Source organism: Elephantulus edwardii, unplaced genomic scaffold (genome assembly GCF_000299155.1).
Source record: "Elephantulus edwardii isolate Elephantulus edwardi_28Jun2011 unplaced genomic scaffold, EleEdw1.0 scaffold00252, whole genome shotgun sequence".
Taxonomy (NCBI): domain Eukaryota; kingdom Metazoa; phylum Chordata; class Mammalia; order Macroscelidea; family Macroscelididae; genus Elephantulus; species Elephantulus edwardii.
The window spans coordinates 907,117-928,174 of NW_006400002.1; positions in this window are offsets into that span (position 1 = coordinate 907,117).

Below are 21,058 nucleotides of genomic sequence, written 5' to 3' on the forward strand. Positions count from 1 at the left end.
TGTCTTGGAGGGGGTGAAACCAAGTCTTTCCTTGGAGGCTAGGATTTTGAAGTTCTACCTCACTTTGGGCATGTGGGCAGGAGAGATTGGTCCTTGGAGAGGACATCATACTCAGAAGGGTGGACATGCAGGAGAGGGAGAACCCAGTTGAGATGAATTGATACAGTAATGGGGGTTGGTGTGTCAACATTAGTGCCACTGGCTCAGGACAGGGAAGGGTTCAGAGCTTTTATACATAAAGTCACTATACATTGCAGACAACTCAATAGCACATTACAACAGTAACATAGTATGAGAGATTTGGAAGCAGGAGTGGGATACACCTCCTAAATAACATGTCTCCAGAAACTATGAACTTTGATAAATGTCGATAGTTGTAGAGGGGCTTCAGGCCTTGTGTTCACAGGGCTGCTGTGAGTCATGCTCGACAGCAATCAACAACAAACAACAATCTTGTTATGTGCCATCAAGTCACCTGTGACTCATAACAGCCCTGAAGTCTGCTCAATCCTGAACCAGTCTCACAGACTCTGACACACCTACTATGTCAATCCATCTCATCCAGATTCTTCCTCTACTGCACTGTCCCTCCACCCTTCCAAGTATGATGTCCTTTTATAAGAATTGGTCCCTCTGGATACGTGTCCAAAGTATGTGGGTCAGAGCTTCAAAATCCTAGCCTCCAATGAGAAACTTGGTTTCACCCTCTTCAAGACAGATTGATTTGTTTTCTTGGTGGTCCATGGTATGGTCAAGATCCTTCTCCAGCACCAGAGCTCAAAGGCATCGATTCTTCTTCTGTCATCCTTAGTCACTATAGTTGTGAAGACCATGGCATGGATCAGGTGCACTTTAGTCTCTAGACTGACAACATTGCTTTTCAGTCCTCTAGAAAGGTCCCTGATGGCAGATTTACTCAGTGCAATTCACCTTTTGATTTCCTGACTGCTGGTACCAAGAGTGTTGCTTGTAGAGCCATGCAAAACATTAACAACCTCAATATCTTTTCCATCTATCATGGTGCTGCCAATTGGCCCATTGGTGAGAATCTTCATTTTCTCGATGATCTTCAATCCATAGTGAAGACTGCAGTCCTTGACCTTTTGCAGCAAGTACTTCAGATCTTCCTTGGTTTCAGCATGCAAGATTGTGTCATCTGCATAATGTAGGTTGTTAATGAGTCTTCCCCTTATCCTGATGCCATCCATATTCCTCTTCATAAAGTCCAGCCTTTTTTTTTTGATTGTTGATAATTAACAGCGTAATTTTATTTCTAAACGTCATGATATGTACTAAATCACACCAGTTATACATTTCAGTGAAAACTGAAGCTAATTAAATGATACTTTGCTTACATTGTTGTTGTTGTTATGTGCCATTGAGTCACTTGTGACTCATAGCGACCCTATGTAAAACAGCTCTAAACTCTGCTCTTTCCTGTGCCAATCTCATTGTCTCTGACACACTCATCCCTAATGCCCCAGTTACTAAATCAATCCACCTCCCAGAGGGCCTTACCCTCCTGCACCTGCCCTCCATCTTCCCAAGCATGATGTCCTTCTCCAAGGACCAGCCTATCCGTACAATATGACCAAAGTATGTCAGACGAAGCCTCAGAATCCTTGCCTCCAAGGAGCAGCCTTGTTTAACCCTCTCCAGGATGAATCTGCTTATTGTCTTAGCAGTCCATGGTACTCTCAATACTTTTCTCCAACACCAAAGTTCAAAAGCATCAATTCTCCTTCTATCCTCCCTGGTCATTGTCCAGCTCTCTGACACATAACAAGTGATTGCAAAGACCATGGGGTGTATCAGATGTACCTTAGTCTCCAGAGACACACTATTGCTCTTCAGTACTTTAGAAAGGTCCCTACCAGCAGACTTTCCCATCACAATATGTCTTTTAATTTCCTGGTTGCTGGTGCTAAGAGTGTTGATTATGGAGACAAGCAGACTAAAGCTGTGAACAATCTCAATCTTTTCACCATCCATCCTGATGCTGCCAATTAGTCAGTGGTGAGAATCTTTGTCTTCTTGACATTGAGCCTCAATCCAGATCGAACGCTGCAGTCCATGACCCTCAGCAGCAATCGCTTCAGGTCCTCCTCAGTTTCAGTAAGCAGGGTTGTGTCATCTGCATAATGCAGATTGTTGATAGATCTTCCACCAGTCTTGAGCCCACATTTCTCCTCATAGAGCCTAGCCTCCCAGATAATCTGTTCTGCATACAGGTTGAAAAGGTGTGGAGACAGGACACATCCCTGGCATATGCCCTTCCCAACTTTGAACCATGCAGTGTTTCCTTGCTCTGTTCTGACAAATGACTCTTGGTTCAAGTATAAGTTTCACATTAATAAGATCAAGTATTCTGGGATTCCCATTCTTCTCAGAGTCAGCCACAGTTTGTTATGGTCCGTGCAGTCAAATTTGCCTTTGCATAATCAGTGAAGCACAGATAGACATTCCTCTGGTATTCCCTGCTTTCAGCCAAGATCCATCTAACATTAGCTACAATATCCCTAGTACCACCACCCCTTCTAAACCCAGCCTGGACTTCTGGCAGTTCTCTGCTGATGTGCTGTTCCAGACGTCTTTGCATAATCCTCAGCAGAATATTGCTTGCATGGGAAATCAATGATATTGTGCTATAGTTTCCACACTCTCTTGGGTCACCTTTCTTTGGAATGGGAACAAATATAGATCTCTTTCAGTCAGTTGGCAAGTGGTTGTTCTCCAGATTTCTTGGCACAACTTGGTGAGCACATCCAGGGCAGCATCTGTTAGCTGAAATATCTCAATTGGGATACCATCTATTCCTGGGGCCTTTTTTTGCTATTTTTTCAAAGCAGCTTGAACTTCTTCCTTCATCACCGTAGGCTCTTGCTTATATGTTGTTTCATTAAATTCTTCTGTGTCTGCCAATTCCTTTCATTACAACGACTCAGTATATTCTTTCAATCTTCTTTGATACCTCCTGGATCATTTAATACTCTACCTAAAGCATCCTTGATTATAACAACTCGAGGTTTGAATTTGTTCTTCAGTTCCTTGAGCTTAAGAAATGCTGAGCGAGTTTGACCCTTTTGATTTTCTGACTCCAGCTCCTCGCATATTTCATTGTAATATTTTACTTTGTTATCTCATGCTGCCTTTTGAAATCTTCTGTTCAGCACTTTAGTATCTTGAATTCTTCCTTGTGTTTTGGCTTCTCTGCACTCCAGTGCAATATTGTCTCAGTACTATGGTGTCAGACTGACTCATACATGATCTTCCATCACATTTCCATCATATTTCTTCAGCTAAGAAGGGATTTTTCATCTTTCTCTTGAGGAGCTGATGGCAGATTCAACTTATCAGAGCGATGTGGCCTTTGAGTTACCTTCACAACTTCCTTTGGCTTGGTAGCATCACTGCTGGGAGCCGAGCCGCTTGTTCTACCTAGCTGAAGCCATTTTGTCAAAGTCCAGCCTTTTGAATGATCTGCTCTGCATATAGATTGAAAAGGCATGGAAATAGGACACATCCTTGACACACTTCTTTCCTGATTTTGAACCATGCAGTGTGTCCTTGCTCTATTCTGATGAGTGCTTCCTAGTCTGAGTATAGGTTTTGCATGAGCACATTCAAGTTTTCTGGGATTTTATTCTTCTCAAGGTTAGCCACAATTTGTTGTGATCCACACAGTCAAATGCCTTTGCACAGTCAATGAAACTCAGATAGATATTCTTCTGACACTCTTTGCTTTCTTTCAAGATCCATCCTATATTGGCGATAATGTCTCTAGTGCCATGACTTCTAAACTCACTTTGTGTTACTGGTAGTTCTCTGTAGATATACTTACTATTCCAGTCATTTATGAATAATTTTCAGCAGGATTTTGCTTACATGTGATATTAGTGATATTGCTCCATAATTTCTGTACTCTGTCAAGTCACTTTTTAAAAATGGGAATAAATATGTATTTATTACAGTCAGTTGGTCAGATAGTTGTCCTTCAGATTTCTTAGCCCAATGTGGTGGAAATATAACAATTGGTTTTCCATCAGATCCTGGGGCTTTATTTTTTGCCAATTCCTTCAGAGAAGAAACACATATGAAATATTAGAGTAAATGGACAAATATTTAGAAATTCTCACCCTATTCAAACTGCAATTGACTGAAGTAGAACACTTGAATAGACCCATCACAAAAGAAGAAATTGAACAAATTAAAAACAAAACACCACAAAAACACTACAAACCCTCCAACAACAACAACAACAACAACAGCTCTGGACCTGATGGCTTTACTAGAGAATTTTTTTCAAACTTTCAGAGATGAACTGTTATCAATCCTTCTTAATTTATTTAAGAAGAAAGAAAAGGAACACTTCCTGATTTATTATATGAAACAAGCATAACTCTGATACCAAGGCCAGGAAGATACTACCAAAAAAAGAAAACTGTAGAACAATAGCTCTGATAAACCTAGCAAAAATCTTTGCCAAAATCCTAATCAATAGAATCTAGCAACATATCAAAAGTTTAATATATTTTGACCAAGGGAGATTCATAACAGAGATGCAAGGATTTTTCAATATAAGAATAATTAAAAATGTAATCCATCACATCAATAAAAGGATAAGAACCACATGACCACAAGAGTCCAGAATAAGAGATACATAGTAAAGTGGATTAGGGGGAGGAGTTGTATAACAATGAAAGAATTTTTTTTCTTTTCAAAGAGAAAAGTAAACTAGGGGGGAGGGTGAGGCAGGGAAGAAAATGTACAACAATGAATGAATGGAAATACAAAGTCTCTATAAACTTTCATTAAAATCTCAATTAAAAAAAAGAACCATACGATTATCTCAGGTGAAGTAAAAAAGGCTTCAATACCACACCAGTGTCAGAAGACTTCAATACACCACTCTCAATAGGTCGTGAAAATGTTTTCCTGATTAAAAAATAAACACAAACACAAAAAAAACTGCAAAAAACCCCAAACACAAAACATTAACAAAATAAGAACAGAGGGAGATTTCTTTAACACAGTTTAAAGCATGTACTCTCGAGCATTGGCCAACACCATCCTTAATGGAATGAAATTAAAGGCATTTCCCTAGAGAATAGAAACCAGGCAAGGCTGTTCACTCAATTAACACTTTCATTCAATGACAGAACTCATGGAATTTGAACCATTGCTTTAGTTCTTAAATTTGGCTGGGCCAAATTGTTTTTTGGTGATATATTCTTCTAAGCAGTACAGCAATGGTCTGTCCATTTGCTGTACAGAGGTAACTAGTGGTTCCTATGATGCAAAACACTGTGACACTGATGTGTCAAATGCAATAATGGTTACCCATGGTGGACAGTGTTTGGTGGAGCTTCCCAGTTAAAACAAGCTTGGAAGCAGGAGTGGTATCCACTTCCAAAATAGCTTGCCTCTGAAAACTCTGTAAACTTGGAGAAACTATGAAAGTTATATAGGTGTTCAGGTCTTTCATTCAGAGGGTCTCTATGATTCATCTACAACTCGACAACACTTAACAACAACAACAGTCAATATTTTATTGGATTTAATATTTAATGCAAGAGAAGGAAATAATATGCATACAAATTAGCAAAGAGGAGGTAAAACTACCTTTGTATGCAGATGATCTGATAGTGTATTTTTGTTGTTGTTAGGTGCCACCAAGTCGAGTATGACTCATAGTGACCCTATCTATGAACAATAAATATGAACACTGTCCTTTCCTGTGCCGTTATCACAATCTACAATCACCATGTCAACCCATACACTTGAGGGTCTTTATCTCTTAGTCACCCCTCCACCTTCTCAAGCATGATGTCCTTTTCTAAGGACCGATATCTCCTGGCCGTGTGCCCAAAGTGAGGTGGAACTTCAAAATCCTAGCCTCCAAGGAGAGACTTCATTTCACCCTCTCCAAGACAGAACTATTTGTTTTCTTGGTAGTCCATGGTATGTTAAAGACTGTTCTCCAGCACTACAACTCAAAGGCTTCTTCCTTAGCCATTGTCCAGCTCTCTGAAGCATAACAAGTACTTGAAAAGACCATGGCCTGGATTAGATGCACCTTTGTATCTAGACTGACATCGCTGCTCTTCTGTACTCTGGAGAGGTCCATGACAGCTGATTTTCCCAGTGCAATTCATCTTTTGATTTCCTGACTGCTGATGTTAAAAGTGTTAATTGTGGAGCTGAGCAAACTATAATTGCTAACAAACTCAATCTCTTCTCCATCTAATATGATGCTGCCAGTTGGCCCAGTGGTGAGAATCTTTGTCTTCTTGATGTTGAGCTTCAATCCATATTGAAGACTACAGTCCTTGACCTTTTTTTAGCAAGTGCTTCAGATCTTCTTCAGTTTCAGCAAGCAAGATTATGTCATCTATATATCATAGACTGTTAATGAACCTTCCTCCATTCTTGATGCCACACTCCTTCTCATAAAGGCCTGCTTCCTGAATGATCTGTTCTGCATATAGTTTGAAAAGTATGGGGACAAGATGCCTCCCTGATGCACTCCTTTCCTGATTTTGAACCATGCAGTATTTTCTTACTCTGTTCTGAGGACTGCTTCTTGGATGGAGTATAGGTTTTATATAAGCACGATCAAGTGTTCTGAGATCTCTATTTTCCTCAAGGTTAGCCATAATTTATGGTGATCCACACAGTCAAATATCTTTGCATAGTCAATGAAGCACAGGTAGACATTCATATTGTCCCTAGTGCCATGACCTCTTCTAAACCCAGCCTCTATTTCTGGTAGTTCTCTGTCAATGTACTGTTCAAGTCTTTTCTGGATAATTTTTAGCAGGATTTTGCTAGTGTGTGAAATTAGTGATATTGTTTGATAATTTCCACACTCTGTCGGGTCACCTGTTTTTGGAATGGGAATAAATATAGATCTCTTCCAGTCAGTTGGCCACGTAGTTGTCCCCCAGATCTCTTGGCACAACTTGGTGAGCACATGCAGAGCAGCATCTGTATGAATTTGTATTCCATCAATTCCTGGGACTTTTCTTTTTTTGCCAAGTCCTTCAGAGCAGCCTGCAGTTCCTCCTTCATCACCGTTGCCTCTTGATCATATGTTGTTTCTTGAAATCCTTCTTTGTCAGCCAATTCTTTTTGGTACAATGACTCTGTATACTCCTTCTATCTACTTTTAATGCATCTTGAATCATTCAATATTCTGCCCAGAGCATTACAACTTGTGCCTTGAATTTATTCTTTAGTTCTTTCAGCTTAAGAAATGCTGAGCGAGTTCAGCCCTTTTGCTTTTCCCACTCCAGCTCCTTGCCCATTTCATTATATCTTGCCTTGTCTTTCCAAGCATCACTTTGAAATCTTTTATTCAGCTCCTTAATTTTTTTATTTCTTCCCTTTGCTTTGGCTTCTCAGTACTCGAGTGCAATATTTAGAATCTCTTCTGACATCCATTTTAGTCATTTCTTCTTCTTCCCTCTTAGTAATTACTTTTTGCCTTCTTCATGAATGATATTCTTGATATCTTCCCACAGCTTAGTGTTCAAGGCCTCAAACCTACTCCTGAGTTGGTTTTTAAATTCTTGGGAGATAGACTCAAGGTCAAATTTTGATTCCTGTGGATATAATTTAATCTTGTTTAGTTTTAATTTGAACTTGCATTTGAGCAGCTGATGGTCTGTTCCACAATCAGCACCTGGCCTAGTTTTTACTGCTGATATTGAGCTTCTCCAACAGTTCCTTCCACATCTATCTTAACCCCATCAGGTGAAATCCATGTTATGGATTATGGTTTATGTTTCTTATAAAAGGTATTTGCTATGAATAAATAATTGTACAGAAGTCTATCAATCTATCCCCAGCCTCGTTTCTGTCACCAAATCCATATTTTCTGACTACTGACCCTTCTTCCTGATTCCCAACTTTTGCATTCCTGTTGCCCAATATTATTAAAGCATCTTGGTTACATGTTTATTCAATTTCTGACTGCAACAGTTGATAGAAATCATCGATTTCCTCCTCTTTGGCTCTGGTCGGAGGCACATAAATTTTAATTAGAGTGGTATTAACAGGTCTTCCTTGTATGTATATGGATATTATCCTTTCACTCACAATATTGTATTTCAAGATGGAAGTGACCCCATTTTTTCTCAACTTTTCACCTCCAGCATAATAGATCATACGATCGTGGGATTAAAAATGTCCCATGCCAATCCATCTCATTTCACTAATACCCAGTATGTCAATATTATGCGTTCCATTTCTTTCTTTACAATGTCTAGTTTCCCACAGTCATGCTTCTCACATTCCATGTACCAATTGTTAATATCTTCTTACAACTGTTTCTCCTCCTTTGTGCTTCCAAATTTGAGGGCTCAACTTCAGGTGCCATATCTGTTAGTCTACTCTGTGTGCTCTGCTGTACATAGGGTTTTCAAAGGCCAGTTGTATTTCAGAAGTAAATGGCCAATTCTTCTTTCTAGTCTGTCTTAATTTGGATGTTCATTGTTAGAAGAATATCTGACAGACAAGTATTTTTACCTAGCAGGTGAAAGACAATTCCCTTACAGAAATAACCAATACACTCGCTGCCTACCCAGTCCAAGCACATGTGACTTGTCTCTACCCTTTCCCTGCTACATCCCCATTCCTTGCACATCTGGCCATGGTAATACCCTCACTTCCCCAGGCATCTCTTAATATGTTCACCAGTCACTTCTGTGATGTCTTACACTATACTGCCACTGGTTTCTCATGCTGTTGTCCATCTCTTGTTTAGGAAGATGTAAGTCCAAATCCCAAGTACTAAATACAAAGAGAGATTTTTATGTATACAAATGATACACAATGTATATGGATCTTATATGCAAACCAATATAAATTAAGAATAATTTTTTAAAAACCACTTCTGTCAGAAACAAAGAGAGATCTAGATAAGGAGAATATATCATGTTCATGAATAGAAAGACTTAATATTATAAACATGATAATTTTATCAAACGCAATTCACAAGTTCAATACAATGCCAATACAGATACTGACATTCTACCAGGAGATAGAAAAGGCAATTTCTAACTTTATCTGGAAAGGAAAGAGACTCCAAATTAGCAAAACACTACTGAAAAAGAAGAAAGAAGGAGATACTACATTTCTTGATTCCAAAACCTACTATACAACCATGTAATGCACAATATGACCATAGGTAGATGGGTTGATGTCTGGGTTCTTGATTCTATTCTGTTGGTTTATGGGTCTGTTGCTGTACCATTACCATGCTGTCTTGATTACTATGTCTTTGTAGCAGGTTTTGGGCTCAAGGAATGTTATGTCTCCCACTTTTTCAATAGAGTCTTTCTATTCATGTTTCGGAAGGGTAGAAGGACAGCATAGGAGAGATGGACCCAGGATGAGATGGACTAACATAGTAACTGGGGTAATAGGGGCGGGTGTGTCAGAGACAGTGAGACTGTTTCAGAATAGGGCAAGGTTCAGAGCTATTGCACATAAAGTTTCTATGAGTCACAGGGACTCAATGACACATAACAACAAAAACAATGCCCTTCAGGTGCTCTCTGGTGTCCAGTGCAGCCCTGAGGGAATCTCACTTTATTGCAGCTTCCTCTCCTAATGTCTGTTGTCAGTTTTGGTGTGCAGAGTAGCATAACCAGGTTCCCAAGCTGGAGCAGTTTCTGTCTAGGGTGGTGGCAGGCAGCTCCCTCCCTAGTACTTCAATGTGTTGGCTTTTGCAGTGAGTCTCTCATCTGATTGCAGGCCCCTCTTCTGAAGTCCTTGTTGGTCTGCAGAGTTGCATGGCTCAATGTTGGCCTTTAGTCTTGTATGTGTGTTTTTAATTATGTTGATACATTTTTATTTTAATTTTTTTCACCTGAAAGTTGTTATCAGGTTGTTGTTTTGTATACCATCCAGTCAGAACTGGCCTGTAACTGACCCTCATCTAGTTTTTAGAGGCAGTTAATTACACTGGAGGAGACTGCCCACTGGAGCAGCTCTTGGATTGGATTTATTTTTTTATTTCTTCTATTACCCAGTAGTGTTCAATCGAGGTATTATTTTGTTTCCTTGTATTTGATTTCCACTCCCCTCTTCTTTGGTCTTTTTGTTGATAATTTCTAGTTTTATAGCATTTTTATCGAAAAGATTGGAAGAAGGAGTGGCATACACTTCCTAAACTGCATGCCTCTGGAAACTCTATAAACTTTGAGAAACAACGGTAGTTGTAGAAAGGCTTCAGGCCTTTTGTTCATAGGGTCGTTATAAGTCATGCTCAACTCAACTGCAATCAACATAGAAAAACATCCTTTGTTACATTTAGATATTTTAAAACATATATTAAGGCTTGCCTTTTGACCTAATATATGCTCTATTCTGAAGAATTTTCTATGTATATAGGAAAAGACTATTGCCTTTTTATTGAGTGGAGTGTTCTATATGTGTCTAGGAGATCAAGTTGTTTAGTTGTATTGTTTATCTTTTCTGCAAATTTGTTAAGTATCTTCCTAGTCGTTCTAGCCTTCATAAAGTCTCCTTGTATTTGAGTGTAGTTGTATATTTATTGAAATCTACTTAAGTTTCATTTATGTACTTTGAAGCTCTACCATTCAATGTGTTGATGTTTTGATCATTTTATAACCTTCTTTACCTCTCTTTCTGATTTTTGTTTTTAGGTCTATTTTATTGGAAATTACTACTGCTAGTTCTACTCTTTTTTTGATTGCCCTTTGTTTAATATTTGCCCCCACTCCTTGGATTTTAGTCTCTGTTTGTCCTTGCATCTAAGATATGTTTCTTGTAAACAGTATATTGCTGGACATGTTTTCATATTCATTCTGTCACTCTTCCCCTCCCTTGACTGTTGTATTTAGTCTATTCACATTTGGTGTAATTGCTGATAGGTATGGTTTTATTACTGCCATTTGCTGCACTGTTTTTTATGGTGTTGCTGATTTCTTTTTACCACTGATTTTTCTGTGCTAAGTTCCTTTTGTTAATACTATTGTCATCATTTCTTTCAGTGCTGACGTTTAGTGGTCTTTGTGATTATCTTCTTATTTTGATAATTGTTGGTTGTTGTTGTGTTATGTCCCATCAAGTTGCCTGCGACTCATAACAACTCTATGTACAACAGCCCTAAACTCTGCTCTATCCCGTTCCAATCTTATTACCTACTTCCGTTACCCCAGTCTCTGAATCAATCCATTTTATTCAGGGTCTTCCTCTCCTGCACTGTACCTCCATCCTCCCAAGCATGATGTCCCTATTCCAAGGACTGGTCCCTCCTTGAAACATGTCCTAAGTATGCCAGACAAAGCTTCAGAATCCTTGCCTCCAAGGAACAGCCTGGCTTCACCCTCTCCAGGACAAACCTGTTCGTTCTCTTAGCAGTCCATGGTATATTCAATACTCTTCTCCAACACCACAGCTCAAAGGCATTAATTCTCCTTCTATCCTGCCTAGTCATTGTACAGCTCTCTGATCCATAGCAAGTGATTGCAAAGACCATGGCCTGTATCAGGGACACATTAGTCTCCAGACTGACCTCATTGTTCTTCAGTACTTTGGAGAGGTCTCTGACAGCAGACTTTCCCAATGCAATACTTCTTTTCATTTTCTGGATGCTAGTACCAAGGAACTGAAAAACAAATTCAAACCTTGAGTTGCTATAATCAAGGATGCTTTAGGCAGAATATTAAATGATCCAGGATGTATTAAAAGAATATGGATAAAATATATTGAGTCACTGTACCAAAAGGAATTGGCAGACACAGAAGAATTTTATGAAACAACATATGAGCAATAGCTTATGGTGATGAAGGAAGAAGTTCAGGCTGCTTTGAAGGAAATAGCAAAAAATAAAGCCCCAGGAATAGGTGGCATATTTCAGCTAACAGATGCTGCCCTGGACATGCTCACCAAGTTGCGCCAAGAAATCTGGAGAACAACCACTTGGCCAACCGACTGGAAGAGATCTATATTTGTTCCCATCACAAAGAAGGATGACCCAACAGAGTGTGGAAACTATGGAACAATATCACTGATTTCCCATGCAAGCAAGATTCTACTGCAGATTATCCAAAAACGACTGCAACAGTACATCGGCAGAGAACTGCCAGAAGTCCAGGCTGCATTTAGAAGGGGTTGTGCTACTAGGGATATTGTAGCTAATGTTAGATGGATCTAAGCTGAAATCAGGAAATTCCAGAGGAATGTATATCTGTGTTTCATTGACTGTGCAAAGGCATTTATTTGACTGTGTGGAACACAACAAACTGTGGCTGACTCTGAGAAGAATGGGAATACCAGAACACTTGATTGTGCTAATTCAAAACCTATACTTGGACCAAGATGCATTCATCAGAACAGAGCAAGGAAACACTGCATGGTTTAAAGTTGGGACGGGCATACGCCAGGGATGTGTCCTGTCTCCATACCTTTTCAACCTGTATGCAGAACAGATTATCCAAGAGGCTGGGCTCTATGAGGAGAAATATGGGGTCAGGATTGGTGGAAGATCTATCAACAATCTGCGTTATACAGATGACACAACCCTGCTTGCTGAAACTGAGGAGGACCTCATGCACTTGCTGCAGAGGGTGAAGGACTGTAGCCTCCAATATGGATTGAGGCTCAATATCAAGAAGACAAAGATTCTCACCACTGGGCCTATTGGCAACATCAGGATGGATGGTGAAGAGATTGAGATTGTTCACAGCTTTAGTTTGCTTGGCTCCACAGTCAACACTCTTGGCACCAGCAACCAGGAAATTAAAAGATGTATTGCAATGGGAAAGTGCGCTGTTAGGGACCTGTCCAGAGTACTGAAGAGCAATGGTGTCTCTCTGGAGACTAAGGTGTGTCTGATACAGTCCATGGTCTGTAATCACTTGTTATGCATCAGAGAGTTGGACAATGACTAGGGAGGATAGAAGGAGAATTGATGCCTTTGAGCTGTGGTGCTGGAGAAGAGTATTGAGGGTACTATGGACTGCTAGGAAAACAAACAGATTTATTCTGGAGAGGGTTAAACTGGGTGGCTCCTTGGAGGCAAGGATTCTGAGGCTCCGTCTAACATACTTTGGACATGCTGTAAGGAGGGATCGGTCCTTGGAGAAGGACACCATGCTTGGGAGGGTGGAGGGACAGCGCAGGAGGGGAAGGCCCTCTATGAAGTGGATTGATTCAGTGACTGGGGTAATCAGAGACAGTGAGATTGGCACAGGACAGAGCAGAGTTTAGGGCTATTGTACATAGGATCGCTATGAGTCCCAAGCGACTCGACGGCACATAACAGCAACAACAACAACAATTAGCTTTCTCTGCTTTTCCAAATGATTGAGGACAATAGGGAACATGCTATTTCTAGGTTATTCCTAAAGCTTCAGCTATCTGTTGAGTGATTGGAGAAAAGAAACCTGGGCCTTTATCAGACTGTAAGGATTGAGATAAAGATGGATAATGTCGCTTACTAAAGCAGAGGTCACTGCCGTTAATGTTGCTGAGGTGGTAGGAAACGCTTCTGTCTATCTTGAAAAGATATCTACTAGGAGATATTTAACTTCTTTGTTTGGTCGCATTTGTGTGAAATCAATTTACCAATCTTCACCTGGGAAGTGTCCTCTTGACTGATAAGTAGGAAAAAAAGGGTTGTGAAGTCTTCCTTGTGGGGAGGCAACAAAGCAGACAGGACAGGATTTAGTGACAGGTTGTAGAAGACTAGGTAGGTTGGGGCAGAACACTAAAGGCTTCATACAATGGAGCAAGGGTTTATACCAAATGTGCAAGGCTTGATGTATTGTTCTAAGAATTTCTGGAGCTTATTACTGAGGGGGAGCATAGCACTCATGAAGGAGAAGCCAGTTTCCTAAACTGGTAGCTCCTGTTTTGAGAATATTTTCTTTTTCTGAGGTGGTGTACTGTAATTGGATGGCAGGGATAGCTAACAGCTGAGGAGCTGAAGATGATTTTAAGAGTGGCCTTTTTTTCTTCTGTGTTTGTGAGATTATTTCCTTATGAGCTAGTCTCTTGACCTTTGTGATGGCTTTTATAATGGACGACTCCTACTTGGGTTGGGAGGGGCAGTTGCTTGTAGGAGTTGGATTATGAGGGAGACGTCAGTGATTGGTGACCCTTTTGTGAAGAGAAATCTACACTCTTTCCAAATGGCTGTGTGGTAATGGAAGATGTGATAGAGATATTTGGAATCAGCATATATGTTTACCCTGTGATCCTTGGCTAGTGTGAAAACTCTTGTTAGGGGAACAAGTTCTGCTTTCTAAGAAAAGGTACCTTTGGGAAGGAATGACTTTCAATGAGATCTTTATTATTAACAATGGTATATCCTGCTAGCTTGGTTCCATCTTGGGAGGTAGTGGAGCTGCCATCTATGAACCAAGTATTTACTGGATTACCATGAGGGGTACTAGTGATATGACTCAGGTATGTAGATAAGCTTTCCAGCATTTCTATGTAGGAATTAGTAAGTACCTAGTTTAAATTGGGGAGTAAGGTTGCTGGATTGAGAGATAAACAGCTGTCTACTCTTAACTCAGGACCCTCCAGAAAGGCAACATGGAAAAGTTGGAGTTTTGAGGAGTAGAGATTGTTTAGAGCTCAATATGACAAGAGTTCTTTCTGCTGGTGAGGGGATAGAATAGTGATTTGTTGACCAAAGGTCAGTTTTTGTTTTCTTGTGCTAGGAAGGATGCTGCTTCTAATGCTCAGAGACAGGGCCAGCCACAAACAATGGAATCTAGCATCTTTGAGAGGCATGCTACAGGGGTGAAGGAAGCACCCTTGTTTTATCCTAGGACTCTGAGGCCTATTCCTTGGCGCTCAGTAACATATAGAAATGAAGGGTTTAGTAGCATCAGGTAAAGCTAAAGAAGGGGCTGTAGTAAGGGCTTGTTACAGGGCTCTGAAAACTGTAACAATGGGTTTGGTGGAGTCTAAGGGTTCACTTTGGTTGTCCTTAGCTGCCTCATAAAGGGATTTTGCTAACAGGGCAAAATTTGGAATCCACAGATGGAGGTACCCTGCCAGGCCAAGGAAGGAGAGGATATCAGTTTTTGAAGTAGGTGAAGTAAGTGCAGCTATCTATCCTCGAGGGTCAGTGGTAACTTTCCTGTTAGTGGGAGGGAGCGTAACTCTGAAATATGTAATTTTGGGAACTGATAATTGAGTCTTCTTGAGGGACACTTTGTATCTCCAATCTGCCAGAAAATTAACAAGAAGGGCTACGTGTTTTGTGGAAAGATCAAAAGAGGGACTGCAAATTAGGAGAGCATCTACATACTGTAGAAGAGTGCTAGAGGAGAGGGAAAGATCTTAAAGATGGTCTTCTCGTAGATAGCCCAACCTATGAGGCCTCAGTTCAGGATACTTGAAGTACCTTAGTCTTTTTAGGAGAAGAGGGGTTTAAAGTGTCCAAAGAAAAGGCCCAAATTTGCCTCCATAAAGTTAATTTCTTGAGATTCTTTTTGGCATATGACAGTAGAACGCTCTCCCCAGATTGACTTGAGATGATACTCAGCCTATCTTCCCCAGTAATTTTTGAGGAAGACTGGGTATTGCAAGATCGAGATTCCTTGATTTAGAGAGTTAGCCAAGTCCTTATATGATCAATTTAAAAGGAGGAAAGAAAAAAAGATAACCTAGAATGGACTACTAAATGAGAACAAACATTTGTGCAACTAAAAGAGGCCCTCTGTGGGCTCCTGCTCTAGGCATTCGTAATTATAAGAAGCCTTTTATACATGGATGAAAAAGGTAAAGTGGCCATCAGAGTCCTAGTCCAAATGATCAGACCTAAGCTACAATCTGTGGCTTATCTCTCAAAAAGACTAGACTGCATGGCTGCAGGCTCCAAGCCTGGCCTTATTGCTTAAGAGTAGTGGCCAGTGCAGCTCTACTGGCTGAGGAGGCCCACAGAATTGTTACGTCTCACAAACTCATTGTGCAAACCTCCCACACTTTGAAACCTCTACTTTTAGATAATGCGAGAATGGCTATGTAACAGTAGAATGTTAAAATATCAGTTAAAATTTTTAGAGAACCCAGACATCTCTCAGGAGACCTGTAATATGATAAATCCAGCCTCATTAATACCTATTGAGACACTATCTCCCACCACAATCCATCAATATGGAGAAGATATCCTGCACCTCTACAAAGGTAGAGAGACCTCAAAGATACCCCACTGGACAATCCAGAGGTAGTATGGTATACCGATGGTAGCAGCTTTTTCATAGATGGTGTTCACTGTGCAGGTTATGCAATTGTCTCAGATACAAAGTTATTGAAAATGGCTCTTTACTGCCTGGGACTTCTGTACAAAAAAGTTGAGTTCCTAGCCCTCACTAGGGCTTTACAACTAGCCAAAGTTAAGATAGCCCAGATAGTAACTGACAGCAAATATGCATTCTTAATAGTGCAAGTCCTAGGGGAGCTCTGGTGGCCTAGTGGCAAGGACCTGCAACTACAATCCCAGAGACACACGGTTCGAATCCACCAGATGTTCTGCCGGGGAAGGAGGGACAATCTCCTCCTGTACCAGTCAGATCTGATTTGACGGTACACTCACAGAAAAAGAATAAGAATAATAAAAAATAGTGCAAGTCCTTAGACAGATCTGGAAAAAAGAAGATTTCTTACTGCCAAAAATTTTCCCATAAAATACAGAAAGAAAATGCAAAGGCATTTAGTTGTATCAAGGCCTGCGATGTTTCTGTTATACATTGTAGAAGACATTAAAAGGATGGGCCTCATATGGTAAACAATGCTAAAGCAGACAAAGAAGTCAAATTAGCTAGAAGCTTTTTCTAGATAGACTGAGAAACTTTCAAAAGTAGTCATGGTTTTGTTAAAAGAAATAATTTCCAAGTTTGGGTAGTCTAAGAACATCCAGAGTAATAATGGCCCCACTTTTGCGTCTCAAGTTGGGCAGGCCACATCCTCTACCTTAAAGAACCACTAATTTTTCCATCCTGCATGACATCCATAGTCCTCTGGGAAGGTTAAAAAAATGAACCAAAATCTATAGAAAATCTTTGTGATGTATACACTATTCAGAAAACTTTCTTCCTAATGGAATGGGGGAGGGGGAAACAAACCAAAAGATGCATAGCAAAAATTTAAAGCATTATAAACTTCATTAGATTCCTTAGACAATCAAGTAAGTAATAGACTATCGGCTTGTCTTAGGTTTTATGTTAGCAAAACAGAAATGAGTCCATTCTATAGCTAACACCTGTTTTTTATGCAAATACTTCAGGAAAAGTAGAAACTAGAGTCCAGAATCTCCTGCAAAGGGCAAAATGGTTAAAGGATACCTGAGCCCAACTAGCAAAAGACATCTGGAAAGCCATTAAGAACTATCTTCCCTCTGTAATTTGGTTTCTGCCACGGTTAAGACCTCTAATTGAAATATTATTGCTTTTAATTTTTGGCCCATTTATTTTTAACTTGTTAGTTAAATTTGTGTTTTCTAGGCTGTAACTTTTTTTTTTTAGAGTACTAAGAAGCCAAAGCTAAAGGAAGAAACCAAGAAATCAAAGAGCTAAACAGAAAATTTCAATAGGCAGCCCGGGACAACAAAGCAAGGTACTATAATGAAATGTGCAGAGAGCTGGAGTCAGAAAATCAAAAGGGCCAAACTCGCTTAGCGTTTCTTAAGCTGAAGGAGTTGAAAAACAAATTCAAGCCATGGGTGGCAATACTTAAAGATACTTTGGGTAGAATGTTAAATGATCTTGGAAGTATCAAGAGAAGATGGAAGTAATACATAGAGTCACTATATCAGAAGGAATTGGCTGACACAGAAGAATTTCATGAAATGACATATGAGTAAGAGCCTATGGTGATGAAGGAGGAAGTTCAAATTGCTCTGAAGGAATTGGCAAAAAACAAGGCTCCAGGAGTTGATGGCATACCTATTGACATATTTCAGCAAACAGACACTGGCCTGGATGTGCTCACTAACTTGTGTCAAGAAATCTGGAGAAGAGCCAGCTGGCCAACTGACTGGAAGAGATTGATATTTGTTCCCATTCCAAAGAAAGGTTACCCAACAAAGTGCAGAAATTATTGAACAGTATCATTAATATCACATGCAAGCAAGATTCTGCTGAAAATTATACAAAAACATTTGAAACAATATGTCAACAGAGAACTGCCAGATGTACATGGTGAATTTAGAAGAGGTCGTGGTACTAGGGATATTATAGCTAATGTTAGATGGATCTTGGCAGAAAGCAAAGAGTACCAGAAGAATGTCTATCTGTGCTTCATTGACTATGCAAAGTCTTTTTGACTGTGTGGATCACAACAAGCTGTGGCTGTCTCTGAGAAGAATGGGAATCCCAGAACATTTGATTGTGCTAATGCGAAACCTATACTTGGACCAAGAGGCAGTTGTCAGAACAGAGCAAGGAAACACTACATGGTTCAAAATCAAGAAGAGGGTCCATCAGGGATGTATTCTGTCTCCATACCTTTTCAATCTGTATGCAGAACAGATCATCTGAGACGCTGGGCTATATGAAGAGGAATGTGGCATCAGGACTGGTGGAAGAGTCATCAACGACCTGCGTTATGCAGATGACACAACCCTACTTGCTGAAACTGAGAAGGACCTGAAGCTTGCTGCAAAAGGTCAAGGACTGCAGCCTCCTATATGGATTGAAGCTCAACATCAAAAAAACCCCAAAGATTCTCACCACTGGGCCAATTGGCAGCATCAGTATGAATGGTGAAGAGATTGAGATAATTAACAGTTTTAGTTTACTTGGCTCCACAATCAATACTCTTGGTAACAGCAGCCAGGAAATCAAGAGATGAATTGCATTGGGAAAGTCGGCTGTGTGGGACCTCTCAACAGTACCGAAGAGCAATGATATCAGGCTGGAGACTAAGGTGAGCCTGATCTGGGCTATAGTCTTCGCAAATACGTGCTATGCATCAGAGAGTTGGACAGTGAGTAAGGTTGATAGAAAGAGAATTGATGCCTTTGAGATGTGGTGCTGGAGAAGAGTGTTGAATATACCATGGACTGCTAGGAGGACAAACAGGTCTGGCCTGGAGAAGGTGAAACCGGAATGCTCCTTGGAGTCAAGGATTCTGAAGCTTTATCTGACATACTTTGGGCATGTTGCAAGGAAGGACTGGTCCTGGGAAAGGGACATCATGTTTGGCAGAGTGGAGGGGCGGCAAAGGAGAGGAAGACCTTCAATGAGATGGATCAATTCTGTGACTGGAGTGGTGGGAATAACTGTTTGAGATGGCTAGGTTGGCACAGGATAGAACAGCATTTAGAGCTCTTGTACATAGGGTCTCTATGAGCCTCAAATGACTCAATGGCACATAACAACAACAACAACAACAACAACAACAGGTTGTAACAGTTCCATGTTAAAATAATGCACCTCCAAGGATATGAACCTATACCCCTAAGCACAATTGCTAGCAGTGCATCTCAATTCCAAAATCAATTGCCACAATAGTCTACACGTTTCCTATGGCCAAAGGGGCCCTTTAGAGTAGTGAGAGATCTTCACCTTAGCACCTACAATGCCTTTTTCCAGCAGGAAGTAGACAGGAGAATGAGACACCCTGCCAATGACTCAGCATGAAATCTCTCTCAGGGTTGGGGGGGGGGGAGTAACAGGGAATAGCAAAGGAAAGGCTGATGAAGGAGATCAATCAGAACTGGTTTTGAGGAAGACTGTGGCAATATAACCATAGAAACCAACCCTCAAGGAATGCGACTACATAACAATAAAATCCGACTCTTAAGGAATGTGGCAAAACAACAGTCTCAAGGAAAAGACAAAGGGGAGAAAAATCACCATGTCTATTAGAAGAAATGCACCATCAACTGTGTAAACCCCACTCCCTGCTAACAAAAGATATATAAACCCTTTTGTAAGATAAAAACAGAGTCCTTCTGTCCTGACCCATTCATAGTCTGTTATGAATGTCTAATAAACCTCAGTTTCTTTCTCTTGCTCTCACTTGGTATTGGTGTCTTTCTTGTATTTCTGAGTCAGAACTTTGTAGTTCTTACTTGAAAAGGCCTCTGATCTCTTTTAGAAATCATTCTCTTGACAGTACTAGAAAATAGGGCAACGATTGATTTTGTATTATTGAAACATAGTCGAGGGTGTGAAGAATTCAAAGGGCTATGTTGCTTCAATCTGTCTGACAATTCTTATTTGATAGAGCAAAACCTGCAGAGTTAAAACAGCCATGCAAGGCATTAAACAGAGAGGCAATTTCTTTGGAATCAACAACACTCAAGGTGGTTTGCACAGCTCCCAGATCTTCACTGGTTAAGGGCTCTCATTGTAGGAATTATTTTTTTCCTGATTGTTGGAATAATAGTCCATTGCTGGTATGCAACTGATTCCAGAATGTCTCTCTTGCATAAGGGCAAAAGAGAGGTAATGAACTCCACTCCTTCCCAGGAAACATACCCAAAGCAGTTTGCCCTGGACCAGGAAAGCCTCTATCAATCAAAATGGGTCTTATAGATATAATAGGATACAATGGATAAATTCAGAATTATCCAAAGATAGTAGCTTTAGCAAAAGACTGCCATAAAGTGTTAGAGTTGATTCACCTTTTATCTCAATGGCCCTGTTCAGCATGAAGGAGCCAGAGAGTTTATGCCCCTATTCCCAAATAGGGAACCCACAAGTAAATAAATGAATACATAAAAACCAAAACACACACACAAATCTATTAACCCAGAGCTAGACAATGACTAGGGATGATAGAAGGCGAATTGATGCCTTTGAGCCGTGATGTTGGAAAAGAGGATTGAATATCCTATGGACTTCTTCTTTTTTATTTTTATTTTTTAAATTATTAATTTAAATGAAAATTTACAGAGACTTTGGATTTCCATTCATTCATTGTTGCACTTTTCTCCCCTCCCAATCCTTCCCCCCAGTATACTCCTTTCTTGGAAAAGTAAAAGAAAAATTCTTTCACTGTTTTACAATCCCTCCCCTCTGATCCACTCCACTATACAGCCTTCGTTCTGGACTCCTGTCAT